This window comes from Rhinopithecus roxellana, chromosome 17, assembly GCF_007565055.1.
Source record: "Rhinopithecus roxellana isolate Shanxi Qingling chromosome 17, ASM756505v1, whole genome shotgun sequence".
NCBI classification, from domain to species: domain Eukaryota; kingdom Metazoa; phylum Chordata; class Mammalia; order Primates; family Cercopithecidae; genus Rhinopithecus; species Rhinopithecus roxellana.
The window spans coordinates 22518203-22536907 of NC_044565.1; positions in this window are offsets into that span (position 1 = coordinate 22518203).

Here is an 18705-nt window from a genome sequence, read left to right on the forward strand (position 1 = left end):
TCTTAATTGGAATAAAACCATCCACAAACAGAAAGTCATGCCACAAGTTTTTTCTAAGTTTTCATTAGTATTTGCTTTTTAATAGGTTTGGGCACATACACATTTTAAAATTATATCTTTAATAAGTATGTTTTGGGGGTTATTTTGAGACAGGATCTTACTCTGTCACCCAGGCTGGGGTGTAGTGACGCAGTCGTGGCTCATTGCAGCCTCAAACTCCTGGGTTCAAGCAATTCTGCCACTTCACCTTCCCAAGCAGCTGGGACTATGGGCATATGCCACCACACCTGGCTAATGTGTGTGTGGGGGGGTGGGGGGGGGGGTCAGGGGGTTTGTTTTTGTTTTTAAAGAGAGAGAGAGAGTCTCACTGTGTTCCCCAAGCTCATCTCAAACTCCTGGCCTCAAGTGATCCTCCTGCTCAAGCTCCCGATAGTAAATGGTTTTGAGATAATGGGTTAGAAATTTGGAAAGAAAAAAGAAAAGCTGGAGCTTCACCTCACTCCTTGCCCCAAAATAAATTCTAACTGAATTTAAGTGTAACAAATAAAACTAGAAACATACTAGAAATGTGAAAAAAGTTTTCTGTACGGTATAAAGAATGTTAAAATCCTACATATTGTTTGTATGATCAATCAACTTTCTCATGAAATTGCTTGAAATACCCTGAGTAATGCTCCAATGCATAAGTTGAACAAAGGAACCATTAATAGCAGGAATTAAGATCATTTATCAGGTGCTAAATGTGAACATGATTTGAGATCCGCCATTGTTCACTAATCTGTCTTCAGATAAATCTGTTTTGTGGAGTATCACTAAGATATAAAACAATCAGAATAATACTTTGTCCATCTAAATACATTATAAACAAGGTATCACTTAACAGTTACTATATATTTGGTATAAGGGTATGGAGTTGGCATATGCCAAACATGATTTTTATTCTCTTTACAATTGTATTGTAATTTTTTTTTTTTTTTTTTTTTTTTTTTTGAGACGGAGTCTCGCTCTGTCACCCGGGCTGGAGTGCACTGGCCAGATCTCAGCTCACTGCAAGCTCCGCCTCCCGGGTTCACACCATTCTCCTGCTTCAGCCTCCTGAGTAGCTGGGACTACAGGCGCCCGCCACCTCGCCCGGCTAGTTTTTTGTATTTTTTAGTAGAGACGGGGTTTCACCGTATTAGCCAGGATGGTCTCGATCTCCTGACCTTGTGATCCGCCCGCCTCGGCCTCCCAAAGTGCTGGGATTACAGGCTTGAGCCACCGCGCCCGGCCTGTATTGTAATTTTTATGCTGACTACAATTGTATTTTGTTGTTTGGAATCACCAGACCCCATCCCAGGTTATCATATCTAAACAAATTAGAAGCCTTATGATTCCACTTCTGTAATCTTCTATTCCTTTCTCTTTTTTTCCTCAAAATTCAAGTAGTCACTAAGTTATAGAGATTCTTCCTTCTCTACTTAAGTTGGGACATTTTAGTTTTTGGAGTTTGAAAGTATGCATCTCCTTTACTTGGTTGTAAGTGCCATTTCGCAGTGTACTTATAAAGCAATCGCTGAGTTAATACAATTTTCTCTGAGTCACTTGTGAGCTGAAAGCAAGGATCTGTTAAAAGATATTCAGTTAATTGTGCACATTCAGTACTTTAGCCAGCATCTTTAGTTGGGACTTCCTTGTAAACATTAAAATAGAAGCAATGCATAAAATATATTTTCCTTTGGGTAGTTAAGTAGTTTACATTCTTGCAAAGGATTTTTAAAGTACAAAAATTGCTGGTTGTCAGGGCTGGTGTAGAAAACATTTCACTTTCTTCTGAAACAGAAGTTGTAAGACGAGAACTGTCAACCACCTATGATTAGTCCCTTCCAAAAATGTGCGCCCCCAAGAGTAGCCAGGAAACCCTATAGAGCCCCTAACTTCACATTTTTTTTTAAATACAAGCACTGTGACGTTCGCTTCCCTGTGAATCTCACCCCAACTTTGCAGGATACAGAGCCCACGTCTTTTTGCTTAGTTTTACTCTTAACATTATTTACAACAGGACACCTGTAAATGTAAAAGACTGGTGTGGAATTAATGATAATCTGCATTTCCAGCCAAGCTCCTGTGGAGCTATTCCATGCAAACCCAAAGTGTGGTTCATAAATAAGATGAGCAGAAGCATCCACATTCATCTGACATTGCAGGAAGGGGCTTCTCCAGGCTGGGGTGGACTCTTCAATTCCTCTCCTTCTAATTGTGGCCAAGATGGTGGGTCTCAAACCTCAGGTGAATAAACCTATCCCTGTGGGTCTCAGTCATCTCTCCAGGAAGAGAAATTCTTTTTCCTACTTCAAATGGGCATTGTAAGCATTTGCCACAAATAATCCTTTCTGATACCATACACTAGATTGCCTTCCCCACTCTGGGCAGAATTGGGTGTTATGAGCATTTCTGGCCATTGTCAGTGCCTGTGTTATATCTGACCCCAGTGATGTAATCACTACAAAAAATAAGACTGCAGAGCTCCAGGATATTTTTATTCCACCTCCTATACTTGTCAGACACTTTCACTTGCCCCATGAAAGCTACCTCAACAAATGCTCACTCTCAGCAGACCCTGGCCACTCTACATGTTACTTCTCTGACTGTTGGTTTTCAGTGCATTCTAATGTTTAAATCAGCGTTTTTATAGGATCCTTCAATATTTGCTTTTATGAGCGCCTTAAAAGAGAATTGTCTCTATTTAATCTTGGACCATTAGTAAAAACAAAAAGTGATCCAATCACTATGTCTCAGTGTGATTAATTTTTTTTTATAAATTTAACTTCCTTAGCAATTTAGGAATAGGGAGGAAAAAAGCAACATCATTAACCTGATAAAATGTATCTACCACGAACCTGCAGGAAATGTACTTAACATAAAATATTTTAAAATATTACCTTTAAAATCAAAAAGAAGGCCGGGCATGGTGGCTCACGCCTGTAATCCCAGCACTTTGGGAGGCCGAGGCAGGCAGATCACAAGGTCAGGAGATCGAGACCACAGTGAAACCCCGTCTCTACTAAAAATACAAAAAATTAGCTGGGCGCAGTGGCTGGTGCCTGTCTGTAGTCACAGCTACTCAGGAGGCGGAAGCAGGAGAATGGCGTGAACCCGGGAGGCGGAGGTTGCAGTGAGCCGAGATCGCACCACTGCACTCCAGCCTGGGTGACAGAGTGAGACTCGTCTCAAAAAATAAAAAAGAAAATAAAAAAGAAAAAGATGGAGGGGGCGGAGCAAGATGGCCGAATAGGAACAGCTCCAGTCTCCAACTCCCAGCACGAGCGACACAGAAGACTGGTGATTTCTGCATTTTCAACTGAGGTACTGGGGTCATCTCACTAGGGAGTGCCGGACAATCGGTACTGGTCAGCTGCTGCAGCCTAACCAGCAAGAGCTGAAGCAGGGCGAGGCATCGCCTCACCTGAGAAGCGCAAGGGGGAAGGGAATCCCTTTTCCTAGCCAGGGGAACTGAGACACACAACACCTGGAAAATCGGGCAACTCCCACCCCAATACTGCGCTTTAAGCCAACTGGCACACCAGGAGAATATATCCCACACCTGGCCGGGAGGGTCCCACGCCCACGGAGCCTCCCTCATTGCTAACACAGCAGTCTGCTGCGATCTATCCGCAAGGCAGCAGGGAGGCTGGGGGAGGGGCGCCCGCCATTGCTGAGGCTTAAGTAAGTAAACAAAGCCATTGGGAAGCTCAAACTGGGTGGAGCTCACAGCAGCTCAAGGAAACCTGCCTGTCTCTGTAGACTCCACCTCTGGGGACAGGGCACAACAGGGGAAGCAGCAGAGGCCTATGCAGACGCAAACGACTCTGTCTGACAGCTTTGAAGAGAGCAGTGGATCTCCCAACACGGAGGTTGAGATCTGAGAACGGACAGACTGCCTGCTCAAGTGGGTCCCTCACCCCTGAGTAGCCTAACTGGGAGACATCCCCCACTAGGGGCAGTCTGACACCCCACACCTCACAGGGTGGAGTACACCCCTGAGAGGAAGCTTCCAAAGTAACAATCAGACAGGTACACTCGCTGTTCAGCAATATTCTATCTTCTGCAACCTCTGCTGCTGATACCCAGGCAAACAGGGTCTGGAGTGGACCTCAAGCAATCTCCAACAGACCTACAGCTGAGGGTCCTGACTATTAGAAGGAAAACTATCAAACAGGAAGAACACCTATACCAAAACCCCATCAGTACGTCACCATCATCAAAGACCAGAGGCAGATAAAACCACGAAGATGGGGAAAAAGCAGGGCAGAAAAGCTGGAAATTCAAAAAATAAGAGCGCATCTCCCCCTGCAAAGGAGCACAGCCCATCGCCAGCAACTGATCGAAACTGGTCAGAGAATGACTTTGACGAGATGAGAGAAGAAGGCTTCAGTCCATCAAACTTCTCAGAGCTAAAGGAGGAGTTACGTACCCAGCACAAAGAAACTAAAAATCTTGAAAAAAGAGTGGAAGAATTGACAGCTAGACTAATTAATGCAGAGAAGGTCATAAACGAAATGACAGAGATGAAAACCATGACACGAGAAATACGTGACAAATGCACAAGCTTCAGTAACCGACTCGATCAACTGGAAGAAAGAGTATCAGCGATTGAGGATCATATGAATGAAATGAAGCGAGAAGAGAAACCAAAAGAAAAAAGAAGAAAAAGAAATGAACAAAGCCTGCAAGAAGTATGGGATTATGTAAAAAGACCAAATCTACGTCTGATTGGGGTGCCTGAAAGTGAGGGGGAAAATGGAACCAAGTTGGAAAACACTCTTCAGGATATCATCCAGGAGAACTTCCCCAACCTAGTAGGGCAGGCCAACATTCAAATTCAGGAAATACAGAGAACGCCACAAAGATACTCCTCGAGAAGAGCAACTCCAAGACACATAATTGCCAGATTCACCAAAGTTGAAATGAAGGAAAAAATCTTAAGGGCAGCCAGAGAGAAAGGTCGGGTAACCCACAAAGGGAAGCCCATCAGACTAACAGCAGATCTCTCGGCAGAAACTCTACAAGCCAGAAGAGAGTGGGGGCCAATATTCAACGTTCTTAAAGAAAAGAATTTTCAACCCAGAATTTCATATCCAGCCAAACTAAGTTTCATAAGTGAAGGAGAAATAAAATCCTTTACAGATAAGCAAATGCTTAGAGATTTTGTCACCACCAGGCCTGCCTTACAAGAGACCCTGAAGGAAGCCCTAAACATGGAAAGGAACAACCGGTACCAGCCATTGCAAAAACATGCCAAAATGTAAAGACCATCGAGGCTAGGAAGAAACTGCATCAACTAACGAGCAAAAAAACCAGTTAATATCATAATGGCAGGATCAAGTTCACACATAACAATATTAACCTTAAACGTTAATGGACTAAATGCTCCAATTAAAAGACACAGACTGGCAAACTGGATAAAGAGTCAAGACCCATCAGTCTGCTGTATTCAGGAGACCCATCTCACATGCAGAGACATACATAGGCTCAAAATAAAGGGATGGAGGAAGATCTACCAAGCAAATGGAGAACAAAAAAAAGCAGGGGTTGCAATCCTAGTCTCTGATAAAACAGACTTTAAACCATCAAAGATCAAAAGAGACAAAGAAGGCCATTACATAATGGTAAAGGGATCAATTCAACAGGAAGAGCTAACTCTCCTAAATATATATGCACCCAATACAGGAGCACCCAGATTCATAAAGCAAGTTCTTAGAGACTTACAAAGGGACTTAGACTCCCATACAATAATAATGGGAGACTTCAACACTCCACTGTCAACATTAGACAGATCAACGAGACAGAAAGTTAACAAGGATATCCAGGAATTGAACTCATCTCTGCACCAAGCGGACCTAATAGACATCTATAGAACTCTCCACCCCAAATCAACAGAATATACATTCTTCTCAGCACCACATCGCACTTATTCCAAAATTGACCACATAATTGGAAGTAAAGCACTCCTCAGCAAATGTAAAAGAACAGAAATTATAACAAACTGTCTCTCAGACCACAGTGCAATCAAACTAGAACTCAGGACTAAGAAACTCAATCAAAACCACTCAACTACATGGAAACTGAACAACCTGCTCCTGAATGACTACTGGGTACATAACGAAATGAAAGCAGAAATAAAGATGTTCTTTGAAACCAATGAGAACAAAGATACAACATACCAGAATCTCTGGGACACATTTAAAGCAGTGTGTAGAGGGAAACTGATAGCACTAAATGCCCACAAGAGAAAGCAGGAAAGATCTAAAATTGACACTCTCACATCACAATTAAAAGACCTGGAGAAGCAAGAGCAAACACATTCAAAAGCTAGCAGAAGGCAAGAAATAACTAAGATCAGAGCAGAACTGAAGGAGATAGAGACACAAAAAACCCTCCAAAAAATCAATGAATCCAGGAGTTGGTTTTTTGAAAAGATCAACAAAATTGACAGACCGCTAGCAAGACTAATAAAGAAGAAAAGAGAGAGGAATCAAATACACGCAATAAAAAATGATAAAGGGGATATCACCACCGACCCCACAGAAATACAAACTACCATCAGAGAATACTATAAACACCTCTACGCAAATCAACTAGAAAATCTAGAAGAAATGGATAATTTCCTGGACACTTACACTCTCCCAAGACAAACCAGGAAGAAGTTGAATCCCTGAATAGACCAATAGTAGGCTCTGAAATTGAGGCAACAATTAATAGCCTACCCACCAAAAAAAGTACAGGACCAGATGGATTCACAGCTGAATTCTACCAGAGGTACAAGAAGGAGCTGGTACCATTCCTTCTGAAACTATTCCAATCAATTGAAAAAGAGGGAATCTTCCCTAACTCATTTAATGAGGCCAACATCATCCTGATACCAAAGCCTGGCAGAGACACAACAAAAAAAGAGAATTTTAGACCAATATCCCTGATGAACATCGATGCAAAAATTCTCAATAAAATACTGGCAAACCGGATTCAGCAGCACATCCAAAAGCTTATCCACCATGATCAAGTGGGCTTCATCCCTGGGATGCAAGGCTGGTTCAACATTCGCAAATCAATAAACATAATCCAGCATATAAACAGAACCAAAGACAAGAACCACATGATTATCTCAATAGATGCAGAAAAGGCTTTTGACAAAATTCAACAGCCCTTCATGCTAAAAACGCTCCATAAATTCTGTATTGATGGAACGTACCTCAAAATAATAAGAGCTATTTATGACAAACCCACAGCTAATATCATACTGAATGGGCAAAAACTGGAAAAATTCCCTTTGAAAACTGGCACAAGACAGGGATGCCCTCTCTCACCACTCCTATTCAACATAGTGTTGGAAGTTCTGGCTAGGGCAATCAGGCAAGAGAAAGAAATCAAGGGTATCCAGTTAGGAAAAGAAGAAGTCAAATTGTCCCTGTTTGCAGATGACATGATTGTATATTTAGAAAACCCCATTGTCTCAGCCCCAAATCTCCTTAAGCTGATAAGCAACTTCAGCAAAGTCTCAGGATACAAAATTAATGTGCAAAAATCACAAGCATTCTTATACACCAGTAACAGACAAGCAGAGAGCCAAATCAGGAATGAACTTCCATTCACAATTGCTTCAAAGAGAATAAAATACCTAGGAATCCAACTTACAAGGGATGTCAAGGACCTCTTCAAGGAGAACTACAAACCACTGCTCAGTGAAATCAAAGAGGACACAAACAAATGGAAGAACATACCATGCTCATGGATAGGAAGAATCAATATCGTGAAAATGGCCATACTGCCCAAGGTTATTTATAGATTCAATGCCATCCCCATCAAGATACCAATGAGTTTCTTCACAGAATTGGAAAAAACTGCTTTAAAGTTCATATGGAACCAAAAAAGAGCCCGCATTGCCAAGACAATCCTAAGTCAAAAGGACAAAGCTGGAGGCGTCACGCTACCTGACTTCAAACTATACTACAAGGCTACAGTAACCAAAACAGCATGGTACTGGTACCAAAACAGAGATATAGACCAATGGAACAGAACAGAGTCCTCAGAAATAATACCACACATCTACAGCCATCTGATCTTTGACAAACCTGAGAGAAACAAGAAATGGGGAAAGGATTCCCTATTTAATAAATGGTGCTGGGAAAATTGGCTAGCCATAAGTAGAAAGCTGAAACTGGATCCTTTCCTTACTCCTTATACGAAGATTAATTCAAGATGGATTAGAGACTTAAATGTTAGACCTAATACCATAAAAACCCTAGAAGAAAATCTAGGTAGTACCATTCAGGACATAGGCATGGGCAAGGACTTCATGTCTAAAACACCAAAAGCAACGGCAGCAAAAGCCAAAATTGACAAATGGGATCTAATTAAACTAAAGAGCTTCTGCACAGCAAAAGAAACTACCATCAGAGTGAACAGGCAACCTACAGAATGGGAGAAAATTTTTGCAACCTACTCATCTGACAAAGGGCTAATATCCAGAATCTACAAAGAACTCAAACAAATATACAAGAAAAAAAAAAACAACCCCATCAAAAAGTGGGCAAAGGATATGAACAGACATTTCTCAAAAGAAGACATTCATACAGCCAACAGACACATGAAAAAATGCTCATCATCACTCGCCATCAGAGAAATGCAAATCAAAACCACAATGAGATACCATCTCACACCAGTTAGAATGGCAATCATTAAAAAATCAGGAAACAACAGGTGTTGGAGAGGATGTGGAGAAATAGGAACACTTTTACACTGTTGGTGGGTTTGTAAACTAGTTCAACCAATATGGAAAACAGTATGGCAATTCCTCAAGGATCTAGAACTAGATGTACCATATGACCCAGCCATCCCACTACTGGGTATATACGCAAAGGATTATAAATTATTCTACTACAAAGACACATGCACACGTATGTTTATTGCGGCACTATTCACAATAGCAAAGACTTGGAATCAACCCAAATGTCCATCTGTGACAGACTGGATTAAGAAAATGTGGCACATATACACCATGGAATACTATGCAGCCATAAAAAAGGATGAGTTTGCGTCCTTTGTAGGGACATGGATGCAGCTGGAAACCATCATTCTTAGCAAACTATCACAAGAAGAGAAAACCAAACACCGCATGTTTTCACTCATAGGTGGGAACTGAACAATAAGGAAACTTGGACTCGGGAAGGGGAACATCACTCACTGGGGCCTATCATGGGGAGGGGGGAGGGGGGAGGAATTGCATTGGGGAGTTATACATGATATAAATGATGACTTGATGGGTGCTGACGAGTTGATGGGTGCAGCACACCAACATGGCACAAGTATACATATGTAACAAACCTGCACGTTATGCACATGTACCCTAGAACTTAAAGTATAATAAAAATAAAAATTAAAAATTAAAAAAAAAAAACAGAAAAAGATTCCAACCATCACTATTATTGTCTACCTTTGGTCCTAGACAGCGCAATAAAACAAAATGAAAAAATAATTATAATTATCAGGAAGAAAAAAAACGGATTATTTGAAGTAAATATAATTTACTACCTAAAAATTCCATGGAATCAACTTAAAAATTATTAGAACTAATAAGAGAGTTGGCCAAGTACATGGTAAACACTATCAATGATCAGCTAGGAAACAAGAAAAAGTTATTCATTCATAATAAATTATATGTGTGTATGTGTGTGTATAAATTAACCAGAAATTAACTATAAATAAACCTAACAAAAAAAGTGCAAAACTTATGGAAAGACAACTATAAAACTTCAATGAAATATTCTTAATAAATGGAGAACTATACTACATTCCTGGAATGTAGTATAGTTCATTCTTGGAATGTAGTATAGTTCACTCTTTTCCATTCATGGAAAGAGTTAATATTGAAAAGAAGTCAGTTCTGTCTCAAACTCAACTCGTGTCAATAAAAAAAAAAAAAAAACTAGGAAGATGTTTACTTTCAAATGCCGATTCTAAGTTTTACTTAGAAAAGAAAATGGACAACTATAGTTAATATATGGTGATGGAACAGTTTTCAGAAACAGACCTGTAAATAAATGGAAGTTTAGTTTATCATGATAATAGCATTTCCAAAACTAATTATTTAATAAACGACTACGTAATTGGGAAAAACAAGATGAAATTCCTATCTCTGCTACATACAAAAATAAATTCCAAATGGATTAAATAAAAGCAAATGCATGCCAAGTTTTCTTGCTTCTAATTAACAGTGACAGTGTCCCTTAGCAACACTGTCTTATGAATAGAAGTTTCTTATAATCTTGCCAATCAGACAGATCTCATCTCCCAGAAAAGAGTGGAGAGAGAAGTGGAAGGGCTGAAAGGAATTGTCTTCTAATTGAGGCAGAAATAAGGAGAAAAAGGAAAAAGGGTCCTTCCACTGCCCACACTCTGAGACTACAGTAGAACGTACATTACTGTAACCTCTCCACTAACAATCTCATGCATAAGGTGCCTCTCACATAGTAATCAGTAAAAAAACTATAAGTAGTTATAAGTAGTTAATGAGTAAATGAACTTACAAATGAAGAATCTCAGTGTTTCCAAATGCTTAAGCAAATCAACAATAGACATAGAAGCTGTGTATGGGACAATGTTTTCTTTCAGAAGCCAAAGGTAATAAACAAATTCCCCTTTTCCTATTGCCTTTGTGGAAATATTCCAAGTGCTGACTCTCACCGCGTGATATTGAATGAATCCCTCTGAAAATTCATTAGCTTTGTCAATTTACTGGATTACTTTTCAACGCATACACATTCTTCTGCAATCTTTGTCTGTTGAGGTTAAGTCCCTTTTGCATTTGGCTTGAAAGGAAAAATAAGAGTCGATGCCAGGAACTTGGGGTAGGTGCCAGAAGAAAAGCAGTGCCAGCCCTGGCAGTCGTCAGAAGACTGAACTCCAGTTTGTCTCATCTGTTTGTCAAGTGTCCTGTCACAGGACCAGATCCCCTGCCATTCTTTGAATGCGTAGAGCAAGACTCAATGGTTGGGTTATGGTTCACTGAGGAAACAGTAAGATTCCAGAATCAAGAGTCAGGCTGTTGTGATACCTATTCATGTGTCCATAAACAAGGCAGCTGTTGATCTGTAGATTTATGTTCTGATATTTCACAACTGCCAGAAAGGGCTTTGTTCAGTCTATGAGAAGGAGCTCTCCTCTCTTCTGCCCACTAAGCATGTAATCTGCTAATTCAGTCACAACTACTGCTGGCATTACTAGTAGACTATAGAAACCGATGCTCACTTTCTTTTTTCTTTCTTTTTTTTTTTAATTAATAGACTTTATTCTTTAGAACAGTTTTAGGTTTACAGAAAAATTGACATAAGGCAGGGAGTTCCCTTATATTCCCTCTTCCCTGCACACAGTTTTTCCTATTGCTAACATCTTCCATTGATGTGGTACATTTGTTACAATTGATGAATCAACACTGACACATTATTATATATTTTTTTGACAGGGTCTTGTTCTGTCACCCAGGCTGGAGTGCAGTGGCACAATCATGGCTCACTGTAACCTCAACCTCCTGGACTCAAGCATCCTCCCACCTCAGCCTCCCAAGTAGCTAGGACCACAGGCGCGTAGCACCACACCTGGCTAATTTTTGTATCTTTTTTTTTGTAGAGAAGGGGTTCGCCATGCTACCCAGGCTGATCTTGAACTCCTGGGATCAAGCAATCTGCCCCCCTCAGCCTCCCAAAGTGCTGGGATTACAGGCATGAACCACCACAACCAGCCCACATTATTATTTACTAATGTTCATAGTTTAGTACATTAGAGTTCATTCTTTGTGTTGTACAGTTCTGTGGGTTTTGACATATGCACACACATCCATGTATCATACAGAATACTTCCACTGCCCTAAGTATCCCCTGCACTTCACCTATTCATCCATCCTCCTCCTCGCCCACAAACCCTGTAAACCCCTAATCTTCTTTTTTCAGACAAGGTCTTGCTCTGTCGCCCAGGCTGGAGTGCAGAGGCCCAATCATGGCTCCCTGCAGCCTCAACCTCCTGGGCTTAAGCAATACTCCCACCTCAGCCTCCCAAGGAGCTTGGGGCCACAGACGCACACTGCCACGCCCAGCTAATTTTTTTTATTTTTATTTTTTGTAGAGACAGGGTCTTGCTATGTTGCCCAGACTGATCTCAAACTCCTGAGCTCAAGAGATCCTTTTGTGTCGGCCTCCATGACTTTTTTTTAATGTCTCCATAATTGGCAATTTCCAGAATGCAATATAGTTGGAATCATTCAGTACATACAATTATTGGGTTGGCCTCTTTCACTTAGCAGTACGCATTTAAATTTCCTCCATGCCTTTTCATTGCTCCATATTCCATTTCTTTTTTTAATTACTGAATAATATTTAATTATCTGGATGTATCACAGCTTGTTCACCCAGCCACCTACTAAGGAATACTAAAGCTGACTTTCTAACTGCTTTGAACAGCCCATAGAGAGGAATCAGTGGGGAGGTTTGTGTTTTCAATAAAGTATTCTAAGGTTTTTTATTGTGTATAAGATACAGGTGGTGAGGGGCGAGTAACGCACGTCATTCATTTTCCCAGCACCAAAACAAAACCTCTTAAGCATTTTAATTCCCTTCTAGTCATTTTATGTATATTAATTTTAACATTGAAATTATACTCTAAATGCAAGTTTCTACCTTGTATTTTTTTTTACTTAATATTATAAAAATGTATAGGGAGAGTGTAGGTATTTTGCTCTGATCCCCTCTTCAAGGTATTTTCCCCTGGTCCCCACCCCCAGCTGCTGGGAATAGCAGCTACTGGCAGCTCACAGCTGCCTCCCTCACTAGGACTCACTCTTGGCCTTAGCCAAGGTTATGCCCCTCCCAGGGTGGGCCCATGGCCAGTGACCGGCTAGTGCTTAATACAAAGGCTTGGCGGCCCCCTTTCCCCAAACTGGGGAATACTCAGAAGAGCCATGCCAGCTCCAGAGGTCAGCTGAAGCTTCCATTGTAACTGTATTGCAAATCAGCTTCTCCTTCCACTCAATCTTTCCTTCTTTAATTCTAATCTCTTGAGAGCATTTCCTAATACAGCTCACCAACTGGGTCTGTTCCCAGGGATCGAATACAGTTGTTACCAGAAATAGTCCTTAGAAGCAGACTCTTTCATTGAATTCTAGATCACTTACAGCAATTACTTCGGCAATGGGGACCCCACCACCTGTGGTAGGTGGGGGATGGATAGCCCTTAGAATCCTGTGGTGGTGCAGTTGTTAAAACTTTCACAGGTGGTGAACTGGGATGGGATACCAGTGGAAGGAGATGCACTCGCTGGTGCAATGTATCTGGTATTCAAAAGGTATAAGAGATGGTAAATATAAAGGCTATGGAATTTGAGGGCCATTGCTATGACTTGATTCATTGAAGAAAGATACGACAGACTCAGGGTCATTAATCATCAATTCAAGGCAAAATATGAAAATTAGAAGGTCTCTTGGGAAGCATTTAAGGAAACCCCAACCTCCTACAGGTGGAGGGCAGCAGAGCAGAGATCCAGCTAAGGACTTAATCATAAGAGTAGTGAAGCTTCTGGCCGGACGTGGTGGCTCATGCCTGTAATTCCAGCAGCACTTTGGAAGGCTGAGGCAGGGGATCATTTGAGGTCAGGAGTTTGAGACCAGCCTGGTCAACATAGTGAAACCCCAACTCTAGCCAGGCGTGGGAGCTACTCGGGAGGCTGAGGCAGGAGAATCGCTTGAACCCAAGAGGTGGAGTTTGCAGTGAGCCGAGATCACACCACTGCACTCCAGCCTGGGAAACAGAGACTCCATCTCAAAAAAAAAAAAAAAAAAAAAAAAAAAGAGTGAAGCTTCAGAGAGGGTTGAGTTCCCAACACCAGCAGATCTCCTGTGTCAAATCTGGGGCCCTACTAAGGAAGCAGTGGGACCCTGATTCCCCTACACTTGTTGGGACTATAAAAGAAGCCCACTCCCATTTGTTAGAAGATACTGCCTCGGAAGTCTTAGCTAGAGCAATCAGACAAGAGGAAAGAAATAAAGGGCATGCAAATTGGAAAGGAAGAAATCAAATTATCCTTGTTGCAGATGATATGATCTTATGTTTGGAGAAACCTAAAGACTCCACCAAAAAACTACTGGAGCTGGTAAAGAAATTTAGTAAAGTTGCAGGATACAAAATCAACATACAAAAATCCATAGCACTTCTACTTGTCAACAGTGAATAATCTGAAAAAGAAATCAAGAAAGTAATCCCATTTGCACTAGCTACAAATAAAATATCTAAGAATTAACTAAACAAGTGAAAGATCTCTACAATGAAAACTATAAAACATTAATGAAGGAAATTAATGAAAGAAAGATGGCACCAAAAAACGGAGAGATATTCCGTGTTTATGGATTGGAAGAATCAATATTTTTAAAATGTCCATGCTGCCCAATACAATCTACAGATTCAATGCAATCCCCATCAATATACCAATGATATCTTTCACAACGATAGGAGAAAACAACCCTAACATTTATGGAAGCACAGAAGACCCAGAATACCAAATCTCTCCAGAACAAAAATAACAAACCTGGAGAAATCACATTATCTGACTTCAAACTATACTATAGAGCTATAGTAACCAAAACACCATGGTACTGGCATAAAAACAGACACATAGACCAATGAAACAGAACAGAGAACTCAGAAACAAATCCATATATCTACAGTAAACTCATTTTTAACAATGATACCAAGAACATACATTGGGGAAAGGACAGTCTTCTATAAATGGAGCTGGGGAAACTGGATTTCCATATGCAGAACAATGAAACTAGACCTCTATCTCTCACCATATACAAAAATAAAATAAAAATGACTTAAAGAATTTAAGTTGTCAAACTATGAAACTACTAAAGAAAACATTGGGGAAACTCTCCAGAATATTGGACTAGGCAAAGATTTCTTGAACAATATCCTACGAGCACAGGCAACCAAAGCAAAAACAGACAAGTGGGAACACATCATGTTAAAAAGCTTCCGCAAGGCAAAGGAAACAATTAGCAAAGTGAAGAGACAATCCACAGAATGGAAGAAAATATTTGCCAACCATCCAGCTGACAAGGGATTAATAATCAGAATATATAAGCAGCTCAAACAACTCTATAGGAAAAAAAATCTAATAATCCAATTAAAAATGAGCAAAACATCTGAATTGACACTTCTCAAAAGAAGACATACAAATGGCAAACAGGCATATGAAAAAGTGCTCAACACCACTGATCATCAGAGAAATGCAAATCAAAACTACAATGAGATGTCATCTCACTCCAGTCAAAATGGCTTTTATCCAAAAAACAGACAACAAATTCTGCCAAGGATGTGGTGGGAATTGACGTTGTTGGTGGGAATGTAAACTAGTACAACCACTATGGAGAACAGTTTGGAGGTTCCCCAAAAAACTGAAAATAGAACTATCATAAGATCCAGCAATCCCACTGCTAGATATCCACCCAAAAGAAAGGAAATTAGTATATCGAAGAAATATGTGCACTCCCATGTTTTTGCAGCACTATTCTCAATAGCCAAGATTTGGAAGCAACCTAAGTGTCCATCAACAAGCAAGTGGATAAGAAAAATGTGGTACATATATACAATGAAGTACTATTCAGCCATAAAAAGAAAGAGATTCTGTCCTTTGCAACAACATGCATGGAACTGGAAGTCATTATGTTAAGTGAAATAAGCCAGGCACAAAAGGACAAACTGCATGTTCTCACTTACTTTGGGGAGTTAAAAAGAAAAACAATTGAACTCATAGAGACAGCAGAAAGATTATCAGAGGCTGGGAAGGGTAGTTGGTGGGAGGGAGTAAGTGGGAAGGGTTAATGAGCACAAAAATACAGTTAGAATGAATAATATCTAATATTTGGTAGCACAGCAGGGTGTGTGGTCAATAATTGACTGCACATTTTAAATAAGAGTATAATTGGATTGTATGTAACACAGAGGAATGATAAATGCTTGAGGTGATGGATACCCCATTTACCCTGATGTAATTATTACACATTATATGCCTGTATCAAAATATCTCATGTACTCCATAAATATATATATATAACTACTATGTATCCACAAAAATTAAAATTTTTTTAATTTAAATTTTTTTTTAAAAGATAATGTTTCCTTTTCTGCTTGAAAATCATGCAGAAACCTCAGATGAGGCAATTGCCTTGCAGACAATGCTTGCCCCTCTTGGGATCGACCGCCACCTACCATCATGACACCCATACCAATCACAAGGGTGGAATCCCAACATGGTTCAACTGGCAAAGTGCTGCTAAAGGAAGAAAGAATCGGCACACTAGAGGAGCTATAGGACATGGCTATCATGTTCCAAAAGAAGCCAGGAGCATGTGCCTGGATCTGAACCCCAAGAAACCTGGATCAACGGGGAGTAGACGAACATAAGGTTGAATGAAGGAGTTTGTCAATGTGGGAACACTTTCCTGAGACAAATGACTTTACACTCTGGCAAGGACCCTGGAAGAAGTTACTAACATGCCAGGATGGATTTTGGAATCTTGGAAATGGTAATGACCTACCCTAAGTGAATTAGAAAAGCCAGAATTTCTATGGCAGATGGAGGAAGAAGGGATCAAAAGGCTTGGGGAAGTAGGCACAGCTTAATGTTATACTAGTAAGAGGAAAACCCACTGACTGACTATGCTCTCTAGTAGGTCCAGAGGTACTCCAGTGACCAGAACAGTAAAAAATGCACTGGTAAGGGAACACCAGCATTGCTGAGAAGCTCAGTGGGGCTGTCCTCTGTCAGCCAGGGTTGATGGTAAGAGAAGCTGCTGTAGAAATAGGATCCCTGATAGCAATGAGAAGTATAGAATCCCAACATGTTAGAGTCTGAATGGAGGTACTTACCCATCAGAAGTAATATGGGTACAATTATCATAAGACCACAGTAACAAGTGGGGGACCCAACCCATAGAAGGTATGGAGATGGTTAACCGGACACAGGGTCCCTAGGGGCAAGATAGATGGGCAGCCAACAAAGGAGTTGTTTAAACAATCAAAGGAACCAAAGATGGATGAGGAAGCTGAGGACAGCCACCCCAAAAAACAAAATCACAATCTGTTGCCCAGTTTCTGGATCTAGCAAGTTCTCAGACCAGAAATTCACTGATGAAAGAGAGACCATTTTCTATAAGAATAAGTCTTGCCACACCATGACAACTGTTTCTAGTAATAATTCCTCAGCCTTTCCCCAAAGACCATCTATTTGGTACTCACAAAATGGGGAAGGAGGATTTTCCAGACTTTTTGAGGATTGTCAGAATTAAGGTATAAATTGACATTGATAATCAGAGACCCAAGGCATCACAGATTATAGACCCTTGTTAGAGAAGGGACATATGGGGACCAGGTTAAGTAAATGGAGTCTTGACCCAGGTTCACACTGGGAAATGAAGAGAAAGAGTACAAAGAGAGAAATTTTATAGCTGGGCCTCCGGGGGTGCCATCACATATTGGTAGGACTGTGATGGTGACGTGAGCCGCAAAACCAGCAAAGATTTTATTAGGGATTTTAGAAGGAGAGGGGATGTAGGAACAGGGAGTAGGTCACAGGATCACATGCTTCAAAGGGCAATAAAAGATCACAAGGCAGAGAGCAGAGCAAGATCACAAAACAAGGATGAAATTATAATTACTGATGAGGGTCCGTGTCCCGCTGGGCATGCATTGTCTTGATAAACATCTTAACAGGAAACAGGGTTCGAGAGCAGACAACCAGTCTGACTAGAATTTACCAGGCTGGAATTTCCCAATCCTAGTAAGCCTGAGGGCACTGCAGGAGACCAGGGCGTATTTCATCCATTATATCAACCACACAAGACAGACACTCCCAGAGCGGCCATTCATAGAGCTCCCCCAAGGAATGCATTCCTTCCCCAGGGTTATTCCTTGCTGGGAAAAGAATTCAGTGATTTTTCTCCTAGTCGCTTTCTGCAAGAAGAAAAATATGGCTCTATTCTGTCCGACCCCGCAGGCAGTCAGACCTTATGGCTATCTTTCCTTGTTCCCTCAGGATAGCTGTTATTCTGTTCTTTTTCAGGGTGCACCAATTCCATATTGTTCAAACACACATTTTACAAACAATTTGTACAGTTAAGGCAATCATCACAGGGTCCTGAGATGACATACATCCTCAGCTTATGAAGATGTCAGGATTAAGAGATTCAAGACAGGCACAGGAAATTATAAAAGTATTAATTTTGGGAACTAATAAATGTTCATGAAATCTTCATAATTTTTGTTCAGAGATTGCAGTAAAGACAGGAGTAAGAAATTACAGAAGTATTAATTTTGGGAACTAATAAATGTCCATGAAATCTTCACAATTTATGTTCTTCTGCCACGGCTTTAGCTGGTCCCTCCATTCGGGGTCCCTGACTTCCCGCAACAAACTTCTGTGTTAAAATATAAGAATAAAACTTCACAACAATAACAAGATTAGAAAGGGGGAGGGTCAGTAAATCATTAAGCATGATAAAGTCTTTGCCTTGGTTAGAGAGACAAGATAAAATACCAAGTAACTTTGAAATATTAAAATAATGTAAACCTATCTTTAAAAATTAAGGTACTCATTAAAAGAATAGCAATATAATTATAGCTTTCA